This window comes from Prionailurus bengalensis, chromosome B1, assembly GCF_016509475.1.
Source record: "Prionailurus bengalensis isolate Pbe53 chromosome B1, Fcat_Pben_1.1_paternal_pri, whole genome shotgun sequence".
In the NCBI taxonomy this organism is placed as follows: Eukaryota; Metazoa; Chordata; class Mammalia; order Carnivora; family Felidae; genus Prionailurus; species Prionailurus bengalensis.
Window position 1 is genome coordinate 179,012,879 of NC_057344.1, and position 25,780 is coordinate 179,038,658.

The following is a 25,780-nucleotide window of genomic DNA, read 5'->3' on the forward strand; positions in this document are numbered from 1 at the left end:
GAGGTCAGAAATCCTCTAAAAATTCCTTGAATCGATAAAATTCTGTGTTCTTATTTATTCTAAGGTATTAATCATAACTCGGATTGTTTTAAATTTAAACATATTATAAGTAGGTGCAAACCTCTTTTACCATTCTGTTCAGTTTTATTTGAGAAGGTAAGTCTAGGTTCTTAGACTCAGATGTGGTACTTCTATAAGCAAACTATATATGCTCTAAGTCATAGTTGGAAAAAAATATTCTATTAAATCAGCTCATCTCTCGAAGTATCTACTTTTGCTTTTCTTATCCAAATGTCAAAATTGAAGAAAAATACCTTTAAATCTTTTCACCATGCAAACTCCAAGTATTTCAGAAAGCCGAAATAGCAAGTTAGCAACTGTTGACTCTTATCTACCCCTCCAATTATCTTTTTAGCTTATATTTTATTTTTTTAATTGTCCTTTATCTTTTGCCTCTATTGTTGTTAGTTATGGTTAGCTTCCCATTTGAAAATATTATAATTAGTAATTCCTATAGAGCTCTTCACTTTGACACTTGAACTCTTAGAAAAGGTGCTATGTAATCACATTCAGAATGTGAAAAAAAGATACCCTCTGTAAGAAATTTCAAGGCCACCATGGCTAAAGTACATAATTTATAAAGCACTTTGTCTTTCTCGGAAGACCAACACTCAAAAAATCAACAATGCATGAACTATTTAAGTGTAAATCCTATTCAAGCAGAATTCTCCTAGGGACCGTCATTGAGATTCCTTGTACAAGTTTTTACAAGCAATATATTAAGGCCAACTAGTTACTAAAGCTGTCGATTTTTTTAACTCAGCAGAAAAAATGCCAGAAGGTAAAATTTTTGTTGAAAAATATCATCCCGAAGAAAGGGTTATATCGTCTTAAATTATTTCAATGTCCCTCTGGATCTGCATATAATGATACCTCATTTACTTAGTTTTCTGGTAATGAAGCCACATTATAACAGTCAACTAGCTTACACAAAAGAAAAGAGACAGGCACAATTCTTGGGAAATGACATAGATTTTGCAGTGGGCAGGTTAGAGTTTAAGTGGTGTTTTTCTGTCCTCAATGCAACTGCTGATATATAATGCCGGGGAAATCTATTTAGAAACCTAAGTAGGTCAGAATAGGCTTCCAGACATTTAGCAAAGGGAAAGCCTAATTTCCACGACATAAGCATTTGGGGAGCCTCCTAAAGACAGATCATCTGGCGATGAACAGTCCTGAATTGGGAGTCCTCTTCTATGTTCTCATCCCTAATATTCAACACCATCATTGACTCAGAGATGCAGGGAAACGTGACTCACTTCATCTTGGACTCTATCCCAAATTTAATATTCGCATTTTCTATAACTCATGTAGTTACATTAGAAACCACACCATAAGGCACTAGAACACATTCACTCTGTCAATATTGAGAACAATCATGTTTGATGATTTTGGCAACAATAAATTATCTATGGTAAATAATTCTGTGTAAAGCATAATGTATTTAGAATCAGTCTTTTCTTTGAAGATAGCATTTATCACTGCTAGAACTTGAGGGGAGATCCCTTAAAAATCTCTGTGCTTCACTTCTATTTTCTCGAGAAAATAGGTATAATAAGAATCACTTAGGTTGTCTGTGAGGGGCAAATGTGGAAGTATCTGGAAAGATGTTGTATAAATTTTCATTATTATTATGTTCTCTATTAAATGTGGCAGTCAATATATAATAAAGGAAGCTGGTGGCCTCCTTTCCACATTGAATTAAAGCTTATATCTGGGCTAAAGTTGAACTATATTTCCTATTTTGGTAGACAGAATTCTCAGAGTGATCCTCACTGAACTTGGCCTTGAATACTTCTCGGCCTCCTGGAATGTGGCCAGAAGTGGTGAATATGATGAAATTTCACTCCTGTGATTAAGTTATATTATAGGGCATCGTTGACCTCAAGATAGGGAGACTATAGAGGCAAGCCTAATATAGTTGCACAAGCTCTTTAAAAGCAGAGGATGTTTTCCGGCTGATGGCAGAAGGGGATTATAAGGGTAAAATATTAATACTAATATACTGATAATAGTGAGAATCCTCTAAATTCCTCTCCTTCCTATTCGTCTTCATTGTAACACTTGGAAATTCTTCACCAGCCAAAAAAACACCTTAAGTCTCATTCATCTAACCAAATCAAAGACCATCACTCCCAAAAATAAAGAGCTAGTGAAAAGCAGTGTGGTCTAGCATCTTGTACACAGCCCTAAGTATACTTTTGTCATCTGTCTTTGGAGAAGTTTGCTAATTTTTCAGGTAGTCGTCCCAACTGGCATTCAGCCTTGGTATACCTTGATTCTATGCATGAGTCTGCCTTTTTCCCTCTTTGTATTCCCAACTTCTTTATGCCAAGCACTTATTTTCACTTTCAAATTAAACTCAGAGGGTGCTGGGTTTTTCTTTCATGTCCAAACCCATAATTGTGCTTTGTTATTTAGAGCAAACTTTTTTTTTCCCCCACTAAAAAAATGTCCTTCTATAACAAAGCCATCTGGAAATCCTGTTAAGAATTAAAGGCAGGTCGCTTGTGTTTTTCACAAATCTTTATAATTCCCTTGTGAATAATGGCAGAGGAATTACTTTCTACTTCGGGAGACATATCTTCAATGTGAAGTTCAGAAAGGCTTTGCTTAACAAAGATCTAAGATTTGCAAGGGACCCGGACAGATCTTTTGGTTCAGGATTTCCTTCTTCGAAAAGATAAGACATAAAATCATTTCACCAATGATGGAAGAGAATTACAGAGACGTTATAATATCCTTTTCAAAGCTATGGTACTGTGTGATTTGGGGAGTGGGACAAGTGGAGGATAGAAACTACATCCTTTGCCTATTAAGTAATTATTTTTTGCATTGAAACAATACAGAGAAAATCCCTAGGCTTGAGTCATTATGGCAGAATGTAGAACAACTGGATAAACATCTGTGTACCTGCCATTCACAAAACCCTGTACAGAGAATGGGATACTGCACGGAGGACTCTATTAAAATATAGCTAGTGATAAATGCCTTGAGGAGGAAAGTATAATAGGTTGAGAGTTAGTTGAAAACAGCTTCTCCAGTGGCGAGGAAAACTGTCAAGGGAGAAGGAGGATTTGGTGTGTGCCATGCAGGTTGGAAAAATATTTTCATAAACAGAGAAGTGTAAAAGCGTGAAATCCCACACAAATAAGTTAACGTCTTTACCGCTATCTTTGCCTAATAAAACATGAGATTTTTCAGGAGTAAGTTGAGTCATTTAAAGAGAGAGATATTTTAGTGACATGAATTATAATGAAACCATATTTTCTGGTTTCTGAATTAGTTTGGCTAAATATTCATCTTATATTGTGCTTATTTTACACAATTAGATGTTTCTCCTACACGTCCATAATACATGATGTATATAACTTATCACTTAGTATAGTTATGATTAGAATATCTAAAATATAGCACTTACTATACACTTGTCTTTCTTTGAGTTAAGCACTCTACATGAATTTTTGTATTTTTGTTGTTTGTTTTTGAGAAAGAGAGAGAGAGAGGCAGAGAGAGGGGGGCAGAGAATATTAAGTGGGCTCTGTGCAGAGAGCCCAACATGGGGCTCAAAATCATGAACTCGAGATCATGACCTGAAACGAAGTCAGATGCTTAACCAACTGAGCCACCCAGACACCTCAACATGCATTTTTGTCTTTAAATGTGTAGATAACACTGGGGTTTTAATAATTAAATAATTTAATAATAGTGATATTACAGTTAGGAATTAAACCCAGTATCTGTGATAAGAATATGATTCACGCTTTTTGATAATTTTTTTTTGAATACCCATGTGTCTTTCTGAAAAATAAAAAAGCACATGTTAGAGAAGAAAGGAGTTGTAAATAATCTGGCCCAGTGGTTTTCTAGGTACTTCAGTGGATAGGAGAGGGAGGGATGAATGTGCAGGGTGGAGATCAAGAACCATGTTTCATTGCTGTAAACTTAATCATATTGTGGCCAAAGGCAAAGTACATTCACTCCCTCCCGAGGATCCTCCAAATCTCATGCCATTATGCTTCAGAATCAAAGTCTAAAATCTCATCATATAAATCAGGTCCTAGAGCAGATGAGGTTCCTGGGTGTAATCCTGTATGTATAGCTCTTGGGACAAAATCCCTTTCCATTTGTGGACCTGTGAAACACAAGACACAGTACTGGCCTCAGTTCCATGCGGTGGTAGGTGAAGCACAAGATAATAAGCTATAAATGTACAGTTTAAAAAGTGAGAAATGGGGCACCTGGGTGACTCAGTAGGTTGAGCGTCTGACTTCGGCTCAGGTCATGATCTTATGGCTAGTGAGTTCGAGCCCCGTGTCGGGCTCTGTGCTGGAGCCTGCTTTGGATTCTGTGTCTCCTTCTCTTTCTGCCCCTCCCCTGCTTGTGCTCTGTCTCTCAAAACTGAATACATGTTTTAAAAGAAAAGTGAGAAATAAGAGGCAAATATAAGTCCTTGTTTAAGAGGAGTTCTGGTCTTTCTGGGAAAATGTTAGGAATTTTTTGGTTACATTTCAAAGCTTAAGAATAATTATTTGTGGCTTCTTACTCCATCCTCTGGTTTCTTGGTTTCAGCTTCTTTTCCATGAAAGAGAGCTGCTTGCAGGTAAATAGTTTATCTGTCTGCTTCTCACCTGTTATGGACTGAATGGTTGTGTGTCCCCAGATTTCTATGTTGAAGTTCTAACCCCTGATTGTAGTGGAGATGGGGCCCTTGGGCAGCACTTGGGTCAGGAGGGTGGAGCCTCATGAATGGTATTAGTGCCCTTAGAAAAGAGGCCCCAGAGAGCTCTTTTGCCCCTTCTGCCCTGTGAGGACACAGCATAAAGATGGCATCTATGAACCAGGAAGTGGGCTCTCACCAGACACTTAGTCTGGCACCTTGATCTTGTCCTTCCCAGCCTCTAAAATTATGACAAATAAATGTTTTGTTATTTATAAACCACCTGGATTATGATATTTTTGGTATGATTGCCTCAATGAACTAAGAGATGGTCAGTAGAATTTTTGAGGTTCAACTACATCCTTTGGTATTTTCTCTCTTTCAGTCCAAGCTGGCAATATATCTACTGAAAAAATTTCTGAAGAACCTTATGGATCTCCTGTGGATTTCAGTGGGGTTCAGTCCATTAGACACAAGTCACACTTATAGATATTTTTGAGATAATTCCTGTCTACCTCCTGTTCAGATGTCTGAAGGACAAGACTCTCAATCTCCCTAGGCTGATTGAGAAGATTGAGAGGATCACCAGGCACATTATTAATTTATTTAAGGGCCCTTTGTGTGACTGACTTTTCAGTCTTCCTGAGGTAATAACAAAAGGTTCTATAGTGATGCTCTCTGTTTTTCCTTATGCCATACTTTTGAAAGACATTTCTTAATTTTAGCACTCTTTGCAACCTGGAAAGACTCAGTATTTCAAAACCATCAAGATCTGGTTTCTTTTTCCTCCTTTCCTCTTTCTTTCTTTCTTTCTTCCTTCCTTCCTTTCTTTCTTTCTTTCTTTCTTTCTTTCTTTCTTTCTTTCATTCTTTCTTTCTCCCTTCCTTCCTCTCTGACATCCCCTCAATTATCTCTCTCCTTTCACATTTTACTAAATCCAATGCAAAAAATCCAGGTGGTAACTTCAACAATTTGCTTGGAAATCTCCTTAGCTAGATAAACAAATTTATCCCTTTAAATTTTGCTCTCCACATAAATGTAAGAGACAATTTTGCTAACCTTTCTGTCAGCGTAAAACAAGAATACCTTTTCCTCCAGTTGCCAGAAACATATTCCTCACTTGATTTTTGAGCCCTCATCAGCAGTGTCCTTAAACATCTTATTTTACTAACAGTTTGTTCAAAGAAATTTAGGGTTTCTCTATAATGCTCCTCAAAATTCCAGCCTCTGCCTCGATGAACTCCACCTTCACATTTGGAGGTATTTCTTTCAGCAGCATCCCACTTCAGCTATTAAAATGATTACTAGTTTCCAAATGCCACAACACAGATTAAGACAAATGTAGTGGTGCAAAACACCCCACACATTTCTTACCTCACCCTTGCCGTGATGAGTGAGGAGTCCAGGCATGCCTTACTTCGGTTCTTTTTTTGTGTTTTTTTGTTTTGTTTTGTTTTGTTTTGTTTTGTTTTCAAATCTTTCTTTAAATTCTAGTTAGTTAACATAAAACACAATATTCGTTTCAGCAGTAGAATTCAGTACTTTGGTTCTTTGATTAGGGTTTCACAAAGGGACAGTGGTCCGGACTGGGTTTTCATCTGGATACTTGCCTAAGAGAGGCTCAGCTTCTCTGTTCAGGTGGTTGATGACAGCATTCATTGCATCTGGCTACTGGATTCATGGGAGACACTTTTCTATTCCCTCACTTTAGTTAGGTCTCTGTTCAAATCTTACCTCTTGAGATAGGCTATCTGAAACTATCCCATCACAAACAATGCTTCCTGTCAACTCCAACGTCATTCTCCTGCTTTATTTTTATTCATCACACTATCACTTTCTGCCATCATATTGTGTATTAATTTGTCTAATTTGTATCCTATCTATTTGCCTATCATAATGTTAAATTCTATTATGGCAGGGCTTTATTATTTTGCTTGGCAATGTTTGTTCACCACATTTAATGTTCATCTAAGAGAATGATTCTTATACACTATGGATACAAAACTCTTTTTGAATTAATGAATGGAAGTCAGTTTCTTAATGTCCAATTAGTGAATAATTAGGCCAAAGTTATAAAAATAAAATACTAAAGGGGCACCTGGGTGGCTCAGTGGGTCAAGCATTCAACTTCGGCTCAGGTCATGATCTCACGGTCCGTGAGCTCTGGCCCCACATCTGGCTCTGTGCTGATGGCTCAGAGCTTGGAGCCTGCTTCAGATTCTGTCTCCCTCTCTCTCTCTGCCCCTCTCCCACTCACACTCTCTCTCTCAAAAATAGATAAACATTAAACAATTAAAAAAATAAAATACTTAAAAAATTTTAATGAAATTTCTCTCCATCAAAATTCGTGTAAGTTGGTCAGTTGTATTTAGAGGTAAATCCATAGAAATAAATCCCACTATTTTTAAAGTACAGCATTACAAAACTTTAACTTACATGTTTAAGTCAAGAGTAATAAATAACTATACATCAACTTTAATGTTGTAGAAAAATATATTGGTCTTCATAAAGGAGTTCAAGTCTTAAAGTACATGCACTATCCTTGAACAGAACAAATAAAATATTATGAATTTAGATTTTACTAAGGATTCTCCTCTCTTAGCACATGACACATGCAGGTACACTCAGAAACACACATATGTATCATAAAGAATCTGGGGGGAACATTACAGTGGCTAAAGTAGGTGGTTAAATTATGGGGTCACTTAAAATTCTTGAGAGCTGTATGCATTTATAATTGTAAGTTATTATTATTCAGAAATGATTAATGATAGTGAAAAATGCATAATACCTATGTCTTCTTCATGTTGTATTTAATTGCTGTAGGATGATGGGGAGCCTCAGTGGTTTAGTCGGTTAAGCAGCCGACTTTGGCTCAGGTCATGATCTCATGGTTTACCAGTTCAAGCCTTGCGTTGGGCTCTGTGCTGACAGCTCAGAGCCTGGAGCCTGTTTCGGATTCTCTGTCTCCCTCTCTGCCCCTCACCTGCTCATGCTGTGTCTCTCTCTCTCTGTTCAAAATAAAAATTAAATTAAAACAATTAAAAAACTTTAATTTCTGTAGGATGAAAATATAATTTAAACAATAAATCGGTTTGTAAATGTATATTCCTCCATGTATGTGAGACAGAAAGAGGAAGGTCACTTACAAACATCCTGAAATACAATACGAGAGATAAGAATGATTTCTGTATTGAATGAGATAAAAATTATTTTTGGACTAGTGTGAAAGAGGAAAGCATACATCCTGCCCACAATTCTAAGTTTATCTTAGAATTATTTATGGATATATCTAAATATAGAATATTTAGAGCTAAAATCTAGCTGCAGCCAACACTTTGAACTTACTGGTCAGTACAATTCTTCAACTTGAAAAACAATTTTATTAGTCCTCTTCCAGTGAGAAGTCCTAAATGTTAATGAGATTCAGTGTTTTAAAGAAGCAAAAAAAAAAAAAAAAAAAAAAAAAACCACAAAACAAAACAAACAACAGAAAAACACCTGATACACTTAGTGTCCAAACATCATTTAAGATTTGAGTTTTTGGTTGGACTCGGGAATTATTTAACATTCCAGCCCACATTAAACACTGAGAAGTGGTCAGTGAGCAGGATGGCTTGTATCCAGTTTTTGCTGTGACTCTGCCTCATGGAATAAATTTTTGACAACTTAAACTGTCTGGTTTGAAATTTCCTCTTTAAGTGAGGGCATTGGACAAGATGTATTCTATATTTCCTTCCTTCTCTATCATTGTCTGCAACTAAATAATTTCTTTTCTTTTTAAATTAAGTTCTATTTGGTAGTAATTCTCAATGACTCATGAAGTAGAGTTTAAAATACATTTTCACTGGAAACAGGAAAAAATTAAAATATTCTAGCATAGAACTATACTGGTTCAAAATTGCATTTCCATATGAAATTAGGTCACTAGTTTTGCCAAGGCATTTCAACAATTGTAGACATTTCATCACCTTGGAATTAAACAACTGGTTAAAATTTTCTGGAGAGAATAATTTCAATATTCAATTAAGTGTATTAAAACCATGTTAAGTATAAACAGCATAAGGATAGTTTTAAAGAAGTAATATTGTCTTTAAAGTTGGGATCCCCAGATAGAACACAACATAATTAGTAACATTTCTAAGTATAGGTGAAGAAAAGTTGTTAGTAGAATTAAATTGGAAAAAGTTGTCAGGACAGTTTACCTGATGTGAGGTTTCGTTGCCTGATTATCAACATACATTTCCAGTATAACTATATCATAACATTTCCGATTTATTACCCACCAAGTTGTGTATTTTTTTTCAAAATATAGCTGAAAGTTCACTCTAATCTAAGGAACTGATGTGACCTTGAACAATGAATTTCCATATATGAGCTTCTATCCTTTTTTTTCTATTAAATATTATATACAGGAGGACCTGGGTGACTCAGTCAGCATCCAACTCTTGATTTCAGCTCAGATCATGATCCCAGGGTCATGGGATCAAAACCCCCCTTTGGGCTCCATGTTGAGCATAGAACCTGCTTAAGATCCTTTCTCTTTCCTTCTTCCCATCTTCCCTGCTCACGCATACTCTCTCTCTCTCTCTCTCTTAAAAAATATAATAATTGGGGTGCCTGGGTGACTCAGTCGGTTAAGTGTCCGACTTCAGCTCAGGTCATGATCTTGTGGTTTGTGAGTTCGAGCCCCGCGTCGGGCTCTGTGCTGACAGCTCAGAGCCTGGAGCCTGCTTCAGCTTCCGTGTCTCTTTCTCTCCCTCTGCTGCTCCTCTGCTCACGCTCTGACTCTCTCTTTCAATAATAAATAAACATTAAACAAATTAAAAATATATATGATAATAAAAAAACTGTATACAGAATTGAAAAAATATTAAGCCAAGATAATTTTATAAAACTAAAATCATTAATAATGGGGGTAACCTCTTCAATAATACACAGAGAGGTATTTTAATTAGTCTATTGATATATCAAGTCACAGAATATTAAGTCAAAGTAGTGCAGAACTTTAGAACTTATAACTTATTTAGATATAACCTATAGAATTCATCAACAGTTGTATTTATTAAAAAAATTACATAGTGCTTAATATATGCCAACCAAAGTTCTGAGTGCTTTACAATAGTAGCTCATTTAATTTGCAAATAACCCTATGAAAGAAATGCTATTGTTATCACTTCTACTGGGCAGGTACAGAGGCCAAGGCCTAGAAACTTCAGGTGCATTGCACAAAGTCTCAAAACTAATGGTACAGCCAGCATTCAAACTCCTCACTCTGTGCTCTTAATCACTATATTAGACACCTTTTTAGCAGAAAATCAGAAGCCTGAGAGTCTATGTGACTTACTCAGAGTCTCACAGATATTTAATGGAAAACCAATAGAAGCAACATCCTCCCAAATCACATTAATTTGTAACAAGTGGGGGAAATTGGCAAAATAATTCAGGAAAATCAGGATTTTTTTTCCCTAATGTAAAGCATTTTTTGGTTTCTGATCACTTCCTATTACAAGGAAAATTAACAACCTCAAAAAATGTTCTTACCTGCGTTTCCCAGTATTTGCTGAATATTACTTTGTAATACAGTATCTCATGTTAACCTGAGCTGAAAAAAGAAGGAGCAGGAACAGAGTGAGGGGTACTTTTCTGGAGGTTTCTTCATTATGTGAGTTTCCAAGACAGGATGCCAACTAGCACTGATGTGCCCCCTGTCCCCCTCCCCCGAGTATATTTTTCATTTGTGTTTGTCTACAATATGAACATAAGAGATGAACAACAGAAAAGAGCAATGCCTCCCCGAACAGGCAGATGTAACTATATTATTTATTTAGTAAACATGTGTTAGAAGATACAGTTGGACTATAGCAAATTGTAGTGACTGTGCCTCGTCCATTAAAAAAAAAAAAAAAAAGGCAAGTCCTGCCACTTCACTCAAGTGAATTGTCATGCAAGAGTGAAATCCAGGTGTTTAAGGTCTCTAGTTTGGACTTTTGTGCAAAATTGTCTAATATTAAAATGTTGGCCCTCTTTTGTGTTGGGGGATAGACTAAGACTATCTAAAATGAGCTCCAGACCTCTTTGGCAAGAATCTTTTGACCTCAGGCATAAATAATTTCAGACAGGAGCTTGATTGTGTCTTTATTGGTTGGAAGGTCACCGCATGCTTCTGTGAAACTTTATTTAAAACAGTTATTTTCTGGTTTGTGTGTGTGTGTGTGTGTGTGTGTGTGTGTGTGAAGCAATTTGGAAGTACAAAAAGTAGAATGTTGAATGCAGGACAATTTTCAATACATTTTTTATAGTTGGAAAGTAGGCACATAAATCTTACTTCTATAGTTTTAAAAATAGATTAAATCTGTTCTTGCTTGAAGTAATTACACTATTGTGCACTCACATTTACCTAAATTAATATTTAAGGATGGAGCCAATTGAAAGTGAAATTGAATTAAACTAAGGTATCATATTGCACTGTGTGCTGATGGTTTGTAATTGATCAGATATGCAAATGTCAATCTATAAATGTAATAAGCTGTGCATACAAAATGGATCAAATATAAGATGCTGTAGACAATATAACATGTCATTAGAATGCAAAATGATACAGCACAAGAAGATTGAGCTCAATTGCTTAATAAATAATGTAGTAAAATGTAATAGCTTTTAAAGGGTATTTGTGGAATGAAATTGGGAATCCAGAAACAACATTTCATATAAATGTGTCTTATACATTTGAACACCCAAAAGCTTCATGCATCAGGCAGAAGTTAGTAGGTTAATAAATAATGGAATTAATTTCTATAATTGGTATCAGATGGCTTACCCGCAAACAATTCTCGTATCTAGTGTACCTGTGGTCATCTTGCTGACATAAGTCCATGCTTTTTAAATAATGTCTGAAGTGAAACTTTACAGAGTGCTGTGTAAAAGCCTCAAATGTAATCTTCATAGAGTGCAAACTTCGAATGAACTCTTTGCACGTACAGCACACCTTCACTACTTTTGGGTTATTTTTTCAACTCCCACACCACTTTTTATCCTCTCCCTCACCCAAGGAAGGCAAGTTAATGTTAGCAGTGGGAAAAATAGGTCTTCTGTTGAAATATATGGTTGGGAATGGGGCTGTTGAGAATTTTGCTGCCACTTTCTTGTCTAGGATCATGACTAAAACCCACTAGGCTTATTGCTAAAGCAGAATGAACCTTATGTGCAGCATGATATGGTGGGTGGGTTTGATTTCAAAGTCTGGCCATTATGTACTAGGTCATGCACTACAAGCCATTATCTTGTTTAATGATTATAATGGGCTCCTTTTTTGGGTGCTGAAAATCTGAAGCACAACATTCTACCCAGATCCTGAGCCAGCACTTAGACATATCAAGGTTTTAATTTCCTCTATTGCTGTTAAGAATTCCGTAGTATATATTGTCTCCATAACATGGTAGATGACACTCATTATATTTTTCAAGAATTATACCAAATCCTAGAAGCCAAAGCTACAATAGGAGGGGGTGGGAAGTATGAACTAAGAAGTCATGCAAGACAATCTTAAAGCAGGGAACTGTGTGGAATGAGAAGTGAAATTAGGTTTGTATTTTATATTTAGAGGACGGCCAGACACAAGTCCAGATTCAACTCACTGCCAGGCTTCATACAACTATGAAATAACTGAAGGCTGTTGTCATCTTTGCTCATCTATTTTTGTAATACCAGATAACCCAGTTGGTAGATTCAGAGAGTACTTCTCAAATAAGGCAGAAGTTATTTTAGATAAGCTGATATTTCATGTTTTTAAAAAGTCTTGCAATACTCAAAATAAGGAGGTGAGTTGCTAGAATTTTGTTATATTTATTTACACTTGTTCCAGCCTTTAATGGTTTCTTTTTATTTACATTGTGTAAGGACGGTGAAAATATATTGTAAACTCTTCAATGCTTGAAATTCTACCCAACATTTCCTTGAAGTATGGTCCTCTTCTGTTCAATTCAATTCTCTCCTAACCTAATGTGTTGTTTTAGGATAAAAGTCCAGCCTATCTGAAACAATGAATCATTAGCAAAACATTTCTGTATGTCTTATAGAATTACCTTTGGACAGGCAAGAATGCTTTCACCTAAAATTTGCCCATGCCCAATCAGAAAGAGCTTTCAGATAAAATCTTGTTTTAGAAGACCAACCACAACCAGACTTGATGAATCCATTCTGAATTTTGTTGGATTTGGAAAGCAATATGGATAAGGCCAGGTCTTTGGAAATTTTATAGTGCTTTTCCCTAATAGGGAAAATAGCTTTGAATTTTTTGACCCTCTTGGCCAGATTCTTTGAAAGTTTGAAATAAATGCTGAAAATAAAGTATAGTCCTACTGAACTAACCAAACACTATGGTAGCATACAAGTGTCTTACACTGTTATGGAGACTCTACATACAATGGAATTCTTAGAACAAATGAGGGAATCACAGCCTTGATGTAAATAGGGAATCAATAGAACATAGGTGTTTAATCATGCTATGCCAAACACAAAAGTGTGCAAAACATAGCTCTTAAGGAGCTTGTGAAGAGGGAAAAATTGAATGCTATACTTAGGAGAGAATACACATGGAATTCTTTGATAGTGTGGAGGGAGGAGAGAATATGCATGGGCGAGGGGACTTTAGAGGCCTTGGAAAAGAAGAGATGGCATTTGAATTGCTCTGTGCTAAGAATCTCCATTCTGTGAAGGACAAAGGACAGCTACTGGAGGTTATTTCACACAGAACAAAATGGGGGTTCAAAGGTCTGAGGTATAAACACTTGAAGTTTTTCCTCTTTGCTTGCAGAAAAGGTAAAGTGACAGTGGTGACAGGATCATCTGCTGTGGGTGTAAGCTGTTAACCAGCAAACCCAGCGTAGGTTATTACGCTCAAGAGGGATGTCTAAAAGTGTGTCACAGGAAGCAGCATAAGGTCAGTGGCTTCTGTGCTTTAGGGAAAACTTTATATGGCAATTAAACTGGAATTAGCTCCATTCTTGCCAAAAGCCACAACCCCTTGAGGTGTTATTGAAGAAAGCTACCTGACTAATCAACCGAACTAACATTGTGGCCAAGATTCTGGTGCCTCAAGTGGGTTGAACCAAACAATCAGTGAACTTACGTAATGGAATCTGCGTGAGTCCTAATTCGGCCAGCATGGTTCTTAAGTTGCAATTTCTCCAAGTTGGAAGAATCCAGAATTAGGTTGGTTGGTTTCTTGCTTGCTTCTATGGCTGTTTGCATACATTTTGCTTTTGTTTTTGTTTTCTGTTTTGCTTTTCCTTTTCAAGATATTGAGGTCCAGGGGGGAAATTATCTGCTTAACATGTTTTCTGGATTTTTTTTCAAAATATTCCTCTGACTTTTTTCGTAATATCTTCAATTTATAGCCTAACACATGCACACTCCTAAACTGGCATAAGTAACTGGAAGGTAATACAAAAGAGGAATGGGATGTTGAGACTAGAGGTGGGTACCAGTGAGTGGAAATGCAGAGCTCTGAACACTGGTTGATGCACCCGTCACTAATAAAACTATGAAGTCACAGAATAAGCCTGAATGCCTTCCTGGGTTCTCCAGGGCACTTTATAGTTTTCCTGGACACAGATCACTACTGTCTGACTGAACACCTGTTTAAGCCAGCCAGTTATTGCTGAGCTTCTATTATGTTTCAGGAATTATGCAAATGAATAATGGGTGGTCTTTCCCCTCAAGTTGCTTATAGTGTAATTTAAGTCAAGCGGACCGACTAAAACAGGCGATTTTAAACCAGTGCAGTGACAGAGCTCTGAACAGAGCACTTTTGTGGTCTTGAGAGAAAGGCTCAGGAAAATATCCCTGGAGAGGGCACTACTTCCAGTGAGATGAATTACAGGATGTCAAAGGTAGATTCACTTCAAGTGAGGTCAACGGCATCAAGCCAGTATCTATCCCTTACAGTATACTTGTGCATAAAGAGTTTTATGCATATTTACAGACGTATGTGTGTATTTATGTATATATCCCAAATGCACATATATGTGCATGTGATTGTATGTGCTTATTTGTTTGTTTGTTTGTTTGTTTAACGTTTATTTATTTTTGAGACAGAGAGAGACAGAGCACGAACGGGGGAGGGTCAGAGCGAGGGAGACACAGAATCTGAAACAGGCTCCAGGCTCTGAGCTGTCAGCACAGAGCCCGACGCGGGGCTCGAACTCACGGACCGCGAGATCATGACCTGAGCTGAAGTCGGACGCTTAACCGACTGAGCCACCCAGGCGCCCAAGTATGTGCTTATTTATATTTATAGACACACACGCACCCACACACATGCACACACACTTCAGGTTACTCTTAGAGTTTAATTGAAGCATGGCCTCTAAGGGATAATGGAACACCCTAGTTTAACCTGGCTCTTCTTTTGCATCATCACCCCCCTGCACTATTGTGACAAAGAGAAGTCATAGGGGGAATAATTGCAAGGTTTACTCCAAGCCTCCAAAGTCGTTTTAGGGTTATGTCCCACTTAATGTCATGAGTGGAACAGTTAAATGGCGCTGAGGGCTCACTTGAGATGTACTATCAGATGGTGTATTATCTAGGTAGCCCTGAACAGGTTTTTCAAAAGGGCTGTGTTGCCCTGTGGCCACCACCAGAGGGCTCAGCCTGAATTGTTCTTTGAGCAACAGTAGAGCAGTTCCTGAAACAGCAACTTTAAAATATTTTGTCACAGAAGAGGCTGGGGGAACATGAAAGACACAGAAGGGCTTAAAAAGATGCCACCAGAAGCAGTTACTAGGAAGTTACTAGCAAAGGAAGTAAATGTTAGCTTCTGGAAGTCCCTGTGTTGACAGTCGCTGTTGCCATGTGCTTCACCAGGAGCATCGGCTAAATTCTGAGGTACTGCTGTGAGAGTAATTGGTCTGAAAGACCATTTCAGAGGCTAGACTGGCCATTCATATTCATCATCCTAATATATTAGCCACAGCATCAAGGGGAGCATTGAAATGTGGGGTCTTTCTTTATATTCCTTACAAACAGTAAATTATTTCTCAGTAAGGAATAATGGAATAAGTAGGATTTCAAATGTAAAGATAGGGCTTTGGATAGACAGAATAGAGACGAAGTCTGTCATTTGTTAGATGATGCCTACATTTGTTCACTTGCAAAACAGGGTAACTCCCACTTCTAATATGTAATTAGAATATATATATGTTTTTAAGACTGTGTGTGTGGAGGAAAGAATAACGTTCCTAAAGATGTCTGCATTCTAATCTCAGATCTGTGACTATAATACCTTAGATGGAAAAAGGGAATTTGCAGATGTGACTTAAATTAAGGATTTTGAGATGGGGAGATTATTTTGGATAAGGGGGAATAGGACCTGTGTAATCACAAGAGTCATTATAAAAAGGAAGTGAGCAGATCATAGTAGAGAAAAAAAAGATATGAAGACAGAAGCAGAGGTTTGTGTGGTATGTTTTAAAGGTGCAAGAAAAGGCCATGATCCAAGGAATATAGCATCCAAAAGCTGGAAAAGTCAAGGAAACAGATTTTTCTTTGGAGTATCCAGAAAGAATGTAGTCATGCGGATACCTTGGTTTTATATAAAATCATAGAATCATTTTAGATTTTATGTAAAACTCATCTTAGAATCCTGACATCTAGAATTATAAGATAATGAGTTTGTGATAATATTTTTACAGTGGCAATAGGAGACTAATAGAAACTATTACAATATCTATCATAGACAAATTGTTCCATAAACCGATATTATATTATTAAGTCCTTTATATCATATAAAACATATTCTTTCAAAAGTACATGTTTAAGAATCAATAACATATTAATTTGTTAATTTATTAGCTACAATTTGCAAGGCAACAGACACTGTGAATGATACTTTGCATTTATAAATTCTATACCTCACACCATTATAATCAGTATTACTAGTATTTTTTCTCATTTGTAATCGGCAATACTATAGTCACGCTGAGTATTTAATTCATTCAGAAGTCATTCAATCATTAAAAAATATGTAAAACAAATTGTGTGATTATCTATCTATTTATCTATCTATCTATCATCTTCCTATCTATCTACGATAGTTATTGTGGAACCAACATCACAGAGTTAATTTCAGTTATTATTTATTGAGTTCCTAATGTAACATATACTATTTCTATATTTCCCCTTCTTTTAACACAGATAGTATTATTATTCCTTTTTTTTCCCCCTCATTTGTTATTTAGTATTACCATAGATGTCAAAATCTGTTCTTTATTATTCAGGGTTCTGTTTAGGGCACAAAGTGGAAAAAATGGCTAGTTTCTCTTTCTTCTCACTTTTAATATTCTGGATTTATTTTTCCTGAAGTATTTCTGACCTTCATGTGATTATAGCCATTTATTTTCCTGCCTTCAGTGGTCTTTATTTACTCATGGTCATTTTGTGGCATCTTAAAAGGGACATGACCTTCCTTTCTTCTAAATATTTTCAACTTATGTTACTAAGAAAGAAGGATATTAGACAAAGTTAAACAGGTTTATTTATATAGTACATATAGACAATGTGTTCCAAAGCTCTTGACCATCTGGAGATTAACATATGGCATGCATACTAATTGTAGCCACTCCTATAATTCAGAAAACAGTGCTTGGAGCCTGATTCCAGCCCATTTTTGTGATCACATTTTCTGAATCAGAAATTGAGATTTATCATGTTTTTTTTTTCAAATTGCAAATTTATGTCTATGAAAGGTTTTTGAAAAGTGAAGCATTAACTCATGAAAGCAACTTCCACATTTACATACTTTCATTGTACCACTCTCAAATCTCAGTTGTAGGCATGATAAAGATGGAGACAGTTGATTCATATTTATGTTTACTGTACCAAACGATGTATCAGAATATGGGAGAACTCAATTTATAGATGTGAAATCAATGTAGTAAATCGCTCTACTATATGAGATACTACTATATAAATAGGATGAGCCATTATGAAAAAATCAAGATGAAAGTTATTTGTAGAGAAATGAATAGTACATTATTGGTTATTTATTAACTACTATTTATTCCATGTGCTTTTAACTCTAAGGAAGCTAATTATATGGTTCTGGTCTCTCTCTCATATTCATATATCTAATTAAACATGTAAAATTGTCATTCTGAGAAGACACCTCATCAATTACACATTTGTGTCAAATTTGTTCTCTTTTTCCAGTCTTTTGCTTAGATTTTTCCTTATGCTGATAAACGATGCCTACTTATTTTTTGTTTAAACATGTAATGTTCTGTTCTCCATTTCTGCTTTTCCAGAATGTTTTCTCCAACTCCTTGAGTACATACTGATCTATTTTTCCTTGAACTTATGCTGTTTGCAACTATATCCTTTATAATTACATCCTCTTTCTTGATTACCCATTGCCTAGCTATTTGCTCCAACTGCTTTCTGTCAGCAAGTTATTTCCTATTTTAATAAGTTAAGTTGCTCAAGAATAAGAAAAGTGCTTTGTTCCTTTTTTATGAAATTCCCATGTGGTCTGAGATTTTGTCTATTTTATCCATCTTAATTCACCACCAGTATCACAAAGTAGGTGTTCAGGAAATACTTATGGTATCAGTGAAGATGTTAATCATCCTATTTTTTAGCATTCCATCAGTGTAATTTCTAATAGGCTAAGTTTACTGCACCAAATATAGGAATCTCCACATTAAGAAGGGAGGAAAATGCTTGAGAATTCTGTCTGGGCTCAATCTCTAGCAATAAGTCTATCGCTGTCTCATGACCTACTGCTTGATTTGGCCCATGAGATTAAAATGCTAGGAGGGTGCCCAGGTGGCTGAGTCGGTTAAGTGTCTGACCCTTGATTTCAGCTCAGGTCATGATCTCATGGTTTGTGAGTTCGAGCCCCACACTGGGTTCTGTGCTGACAGTGCAAGGCCTGTTGGGATTCTCTCTCCCTCTCTCTCTCTCTCTCTCTCTCTCCCTGCCCATTCACACTCTCTCTCTCTCTCAGCCAGGAAACCAGGCTGCTTGAAGCTAGCAGGGAGGGGATATACGTATGCATAAAAGAGATGGGAAACCAGTAGCTCAGGAACCAGGTGGAAACATCAATGTCTTGGAGTTCCCTGATTATAAACAAATTATAATTTTAACATTTATAAATCTTTTATTTTTTTAGAACTTAAAAGTAATATCTAAATTATTTTTAATTTATTTAATGTTTATTTATTTTTGAGAGAGACAGAGACAGAATGTGAGTGGTTAGGGGCAGAGAGAGAGGCAGACACAGAATCCGAAGCAGGCTCCAGGCTCCGAGCTGTCAGCACAGAGCCCGACACAGGGCTCGAACCCACGAACCGTGAGATCATGACCTGAGCCAAAGTTTGTTGATCAACTGACTGAGCCACCCAGGGGCCCCAAACCTAAATTATTTTTAAACATTATGGAATTATTGTTTTTACTATAGAACGTTTAGATTATCCAAATGCAGTTTTCTTGAACAGAAAGCAAAAGAGTGATATAATTGCATTCACTTATAAACCGAGAACCTAGCTCCTCTAGCCATATCTGAATGAAAATATTTCAGGAATGCAAACCTATCAAAATTGGCTTTCTAATAATGATCATTATCTCTTAGAAATTTTGAGTTTTGGCCACTCATGAGTATAAAAGTTCAAGTCTAACGACCATCCAAGATGCTAAAACTAAACATCGTTTATCATACCTGGCTCAAATAAAAGGATTGCATTTTTCCGGTTGAAGTTTGATTCAGCAAATGATTACTTTTTAAAAAATAGCTTGCTAATAGGGAGACCACTTTTATTATTTCACTCCAATTTATAGGTTGAATTTGTATAGTCATAGGAAAATAATTTTACTTTCTAAATAAGTGTAATCCCATATAGTGGGAAGGAAGGAATTTTACTTTTTCCATTTGTCTGTTCAGCTCGATCAAATATATTAGAAAGTGTTCTACCTGTTGATTGTAATGTTTCTCTAATTGGAAGATGGAGGCAAGGACCCAGGAGCCCTACTAAATATAATCTTAGGTTCTATTTGACCCCAAACTATGTCTGTGTTCCAGAGGGCTTATCAAAAATCACATTCATGAATGTTTAACTTAATCATTCTCATCTGAATCCAACTTGACAGTTGTTTCTAAATTGATTTTAATGTGAGATCTTTTTTATCAGAAAATGACTACACTGTATTAGGTTGCTGAGGGGATGTCAAAGGGCGGGAAATAAAAGCTATTTTCTTAATCCCTCTTGTAACATATATGAATTCTAATAAAAACTTTATTTAAACCCCTTTTTTAATTTTCAAAAAAAAAAATTCCCAAATTTAATTTAGATGTTTTCATTGTTTTCTTGTGGTCAAACTTATAAACCTATAAAACAAACAAAGCACTCTCCAGTTTGAAATAATAGTATTCCTCATATCCTAGTTTTCTTTATTATCATTTAAGTTTGTTTTATATTTGGCTTTCCTCCCCTTACTTTTTTGTTTCATACTATATTTCTGTTTGTTCACTTGTTAATATCCTGGTATGGCTCTCAGCTGCCCTGAGGGTTGAAAAATTCTCTTTAAGTTTACTAGGGCTATATTTGGCTGTTGTTGTGATATAATTGCTATTATTATTTTAATCTCATTAGAATTGCTCGAGAGTTGAGTTGGATAATAATCAAGAAAAGGTAAGCATTTCACATAAACTCTTTTTTTTCTTTAATTTTAGTCATTATTTCCCATTTTTTAGAACCATTAAAATACCTGAAACATGAATCCTTTATTTGATAGGGTTTGGAAATCATAGAATGTTGGAGTCATTAAAAACTTTATGGATTTGATCATTTGGGCCTCTTCTGTTACAGAGATAGAAATATGAGCCTTGTACAGCTAAGAGACTTATAATCACCAATGTTTGGTTTAGAAACTAAAATCCTGGTTTCCTAATCTAAATCTTTCCTTAAAATTTGCTTTGAAATGACTATTATTTCATGAAACACTTAAAAGCAATTTAAAACAATCTCCACCCCCTCTATGTGATAAGAATTTCAGTTATCTTGAAAATAAGCAATTAACAACCTTTAAGATGAAAATTACAAAAATGAGGAGAAACTTTGTAAAATCCTTCTGTTACATATATTCTTAGTCAAATGAAAACATTAGAGCTACTGAGGCTAGCCTTTTCCTTTCCTTTTTTATGACTTAACATGCTGAATACTTACATGTAGTTGTGCTTTCCTATCTTTTCATTAGAAAAATAGGGTTTTTGTATTAGTGAAAGGAAAACTGGATTTAACTGAACGGAATGAAGGCAAAAATGTTTAACAATATAGCCTAGTTGTCTACATCTTACATCCTATCAATGGAACGGTGTAGGCTTCCTTTTACTTGTATACTTCTTGAATAACTCTAACCAAATGGATTAATAAGATGACAAATACGTTTTCATTATTTTTAAATACTTTTAAATCATTTCTTAGGGGGATTTGAGGGGGAGAGAATTAAGTACCAGATGCATGAATTAGGACCTTTTGAGATTGTGATTTTAAAGAGCTTGACATCCTCTTGTGGCAAGAATATAATGTATTCAAATACAACTCACATGTTTAAAAAAAAAGTTCCTTTATTTAGATAAATTTATGTAATTGTTCTGTCATTCCTATTCCAATTGACAGAAGATATATAATGATATGCATGACTGAGAGGTAAACTCTACTTAAAGCTGAGTTAGTATTTTTCTGTTTAAAGCAGTAGTGTTTTGTTCACCTATCTTTGGGTATATGCTCAGTCTTTCAAAATTTCTAACTCCTATATTCCATGTTTTCGAACACATGAGAATTTATATAGGCAGGAATACTTCCTCAACAAATTTAGACATACAATTTCTGAGGAACTGAAACTGACATCTGTATTATTAACATATATTGACATTATTATATTAGTAACAAATATATTCACTGTAGTAACTTATATACTATATATTATATTAAAAAAGAATGTAGATGGATATAATAAGGACTTAGAAAGGTAAAGATACAATATTAAAAATATTTTTTAATAAATAGAGATGTAATGGATATTTGGTGTAAATTGGTATAAATTGGTGTGAGTAATGAATAATAAGTAATGACAAGTAGAGGCAGAATCTGCTCTGTGTTATGGATCCAGGAGCAGTTGGGAATGCAAGATAGAATTCTTTACTTTACCTATGACCTGAACTAGATTGAGTAGTGATTCCTACCAAGAGAAGAAATGGCACTTATTGTGGGAGAAGATGTGCATTGATATGTCTTAACTCATATAAGACTAGAATAAAGAGGAAAAACAAGACGGTGGATACTCTACAATGGGAATTGAAAGTGGAAATACAATATTATTCGTTGAAATAAAGTCCAGGTGGAACTATTTGTGAGTAGAAGAGTAAGTTTTGAAGAAGGAAACATCTTTGCCTTAATTATGGAAGACTTTAGTAATCTTGCAACAGTCATTTCTTTCAACCATAGTATCAGGGTGACAAATGGCAAGTGATACTTTCAGAGAAGTGAGTTCTTAGTCATTTATCATTTTTCCATGGAGAATAATATATTTATAGTTATATATTATATAAATAATGTAATACAATACAACATGTATTATTTATATGTATATTTCTATATATTTATATCTAAAACATTTCTTTTCCTTCACATTTAAAAAAAAAGTCAGGAATAACTTAGCAACTCTTCCACTTTTAGTTTTCTGTTGCTAAAAGATAAACTGAAGCATATTAAACATTTGGAGTTTATTTGAAAAAAAAAATTGATTGGAATTGGACAGAGCCAAACTGGAAGTGAGGAAGCAAAGAAAATAAATTATTGATTGGCTGTAGCCTAAAGACTAATTGGCTGTTTGTGATTGGCTGTTCTTAGGCTTCGATTTTGTAAGTGCATTCCCAGGCTTAGATTTTGATTCACTTACATAGGATGATGTGACATCTGAGACATCTAAGTATAATGACCTCATATTTTAATTATACTGTCTTGTAAAGTCTAACTTTCTCTGGTTTTATCATGGCATCAGAGGTTTGCATGCTATATTAATTAATTGATAGATTATTAACATTAATTAATATAATTATAGTTATATTATAATTAATTACTACATTCCTGCTGTTGTTTTCTCAATGTTTCTTTGTTTTTTGGAAAAGACACTGGTGTCAGAGATAAACAAAGCCAGACACTAGTTAAAGTGGTAAGGAAAGATTTTGATCAGTAATGTATTATTACAATAAGGAAAAGAGTCTAAGGTGAACTGAGCTCTGATTTGTGCAGAGATGACTGAGCATTTTATTTATTTATTTTTAAATATAGGAAGTCCCATTTTTTTTATTTTTATTTTTACATTAATTTATTTTTGAGGGACAGAGAGAGACAGAGCACAAGTGGGGGAGGGGCAGAGAGAGAAGGAGACACAGAATCTGAAGCAGGCTCCAGGCTCTGAGCTGTCAACACAGAGCCTGACGTGGGGCTTGAACTCACAAACCATGAGATCATGACCTGAGCTGAAGTCAGACGCTCAGCTCAACTGACTGAGCCACCCAGGTGCCCCAATGACTGAGCATTTTAAAGGGACAATGAAGAAATAGCCAACAGGGTGAACAGGGACTCAATTGAGTGGGGAAGTGAAAAATTACAAGTGGGAAAGGGGAAGTTGATCCATGTGAAATCCATGTGGATTTGCTAACTGGTGCTCATCCAGGTCAGGCTCCTACTCTCCCACAAAAACTGAGAGAGAGACAAGGGTCCTATATTCAGTCATTATCTGGAAAAAAGTAGCAAATTCTTATGGCAGGTTTGAATTTTCCCAGGCAGGTGCTTACAAGGAGACTTAGGGTCATTTTAGTGACATGACCTTGAGTTATTAGAAACTATACAAGTGTTTTGTTCAGGTCTTTATAGGACAAAACGGAAGCCTAGTCAAAGAAGGGCTCACAGGACATTTGCTAAAGTTTGGTCAAGGACAAAATATTTGTCAGTGGGTTCATAATAGATCTTTGGCATGACTTGGTTAAATATAGTGTCCAACTACATTGTGATGGTAAATTTTATTTATCAGTTTGGCAAGGTTGGGTTGCCCAGTTGTCTGGTCAAACACTAGCCTAGTCACTGCTGTGAAGATATTTTGTCACTGTGATTGATATTTATAGACAGTTTAAGTAGATTACCCATGATAATGTGGTTGGGCTTCTTCCATTCAGTTGTGGCCTTAATGAAAAGACAGGTGCTTCCTGAGGAAGAGGGAATCAAATCTTGTAATTGGAATACTGCCTGATTTTCATCCAGCCAGTCTGCACTACAAATATTGAACTTACTAGTTCCCACAATCACATGAAACAATTCCTTAAAATAAATCTCTTTCTCTCATTCTCTTTCTCTCTTTTTCCAAATATATATTTTCTACTCTTTCTACTTCTCTTGTGTTAAAACATAAACTGATGCTGGGGTGCCTGGGTGGCTCAGTCAGTTAAGTGTCTGACTTCATCTTAGGTCATGATCTTGTCCTCCGTGAGTTCAGGCCCCATGTTGGGCTCTGTGCTGACAGCTCAGAGGCTGGAACCTGTTTAGGATTCTGTGTCTCCCTCTCTCTCTGCCCCTCCCCACTCACTCTCTGTCTCTCCATCTCTGAAAAATGAATAAACCTAAAAAAGAAAAAAAAAAGATAAACTGATGCCTATTAAAAGTTTTAAGAGTTAACTTCAGCAAAATTGATTCAAATCTACCTAGCACATAGAAAGGAGTCCAACAGAGCTGTGCAAACTGAGACTGTTACAGGCAGAAAGGAGAGGGACAAGAAATTACACTAGACAGTGAAGCAGTTGGTTACTGCAAGGCTACTTTCTTTTAGTAGATGGAAGGGGTCTATCAGGCAGATTACCTAACTAGTGCTAATCAAGAAATTCCTGATTAACTGGGATGGTCCAAACTGTAATTAAGTTAAGTCTCTGGTGATGCGGGGCTTATCACAAACAACTCCATTTGGGCCTGTGGTCTTGTCTGTAACACTGGAGAACACAAATCCTGGTAAATGGACTCAAGAAATTGATGGAAGTTTTAATAAGAACCAGTTCCCAGGTTTTCAGATCAGATGAATTAACATGAGCAGTGAAATTTCATTAAAAGGATATTGCATAACATCCTTCTGGTAACATACACAGTATTAAGGGTTCCCAGGTTGGCTCTGTTCATACAAATTTCCGATCAGCTTTATTTTATTTATTTATTTGTTTATTTATTTATTTATTTGGGAGGAGGGGCAGAGGAAGAGAGCACATCTTAAGTCGGCTCCGTGCCCAGCGCAGTGCCCCGGATCATAATGTGAGCCGAAATCAAGAGTCGGATGCTCAACCTACCGAGCCACCCAGGCACCCCCTCATTTCGGCTTTCTATTGGTTTTAAGGGAATGAGATACTAAGGTAGAGGAAGTTGTTAATGTTAAAAATGTTACAGGTCCTGAGAAAACTAAAACTGGTACAAAGACGTGAGAAAGGAAGGGTGAGCAACATACCAATGTAAAACTTACTTCTTTGCGTCCTCCTCCATTTTGATCTGTTATTCTCTCTAGGTTTCGGCTACTGTCTACTTCCCTATTCTCTTCACTAGCACAATAAGGCCTCCGAAATGCCCTCTTCTGTTTTTCAATGTATTGGATATCATCTAGGATACTGCTGGGCTATGGCTTCTAAGGGACTTTGCAAAAATGTTGAGCTTTAAAACAAATATACCATGCAAAATTATTTATTTTATGCTCTGAAACCAATCAAAATGAAGCATGAAGGGGGTGGATAATTTATGGAAAGTAAAGTGCATTTACTTTACCCAAGAATGGAGAAATTATTTTCCCTAAACTTGTTTGCTCTCTCAATCCCCATCCTGAATTTCTATATTTTTGTCAGTTTCATTTGTCATAAGAAAACATACCAAGATAGTATTCTCACATAATAATAGTATTGACCCTTTGCATAAAACAGGCAAAGATAGGGGTGCCTGGGTGGCTCAGTCGGTTGGGCAGCTGACTTTGGCT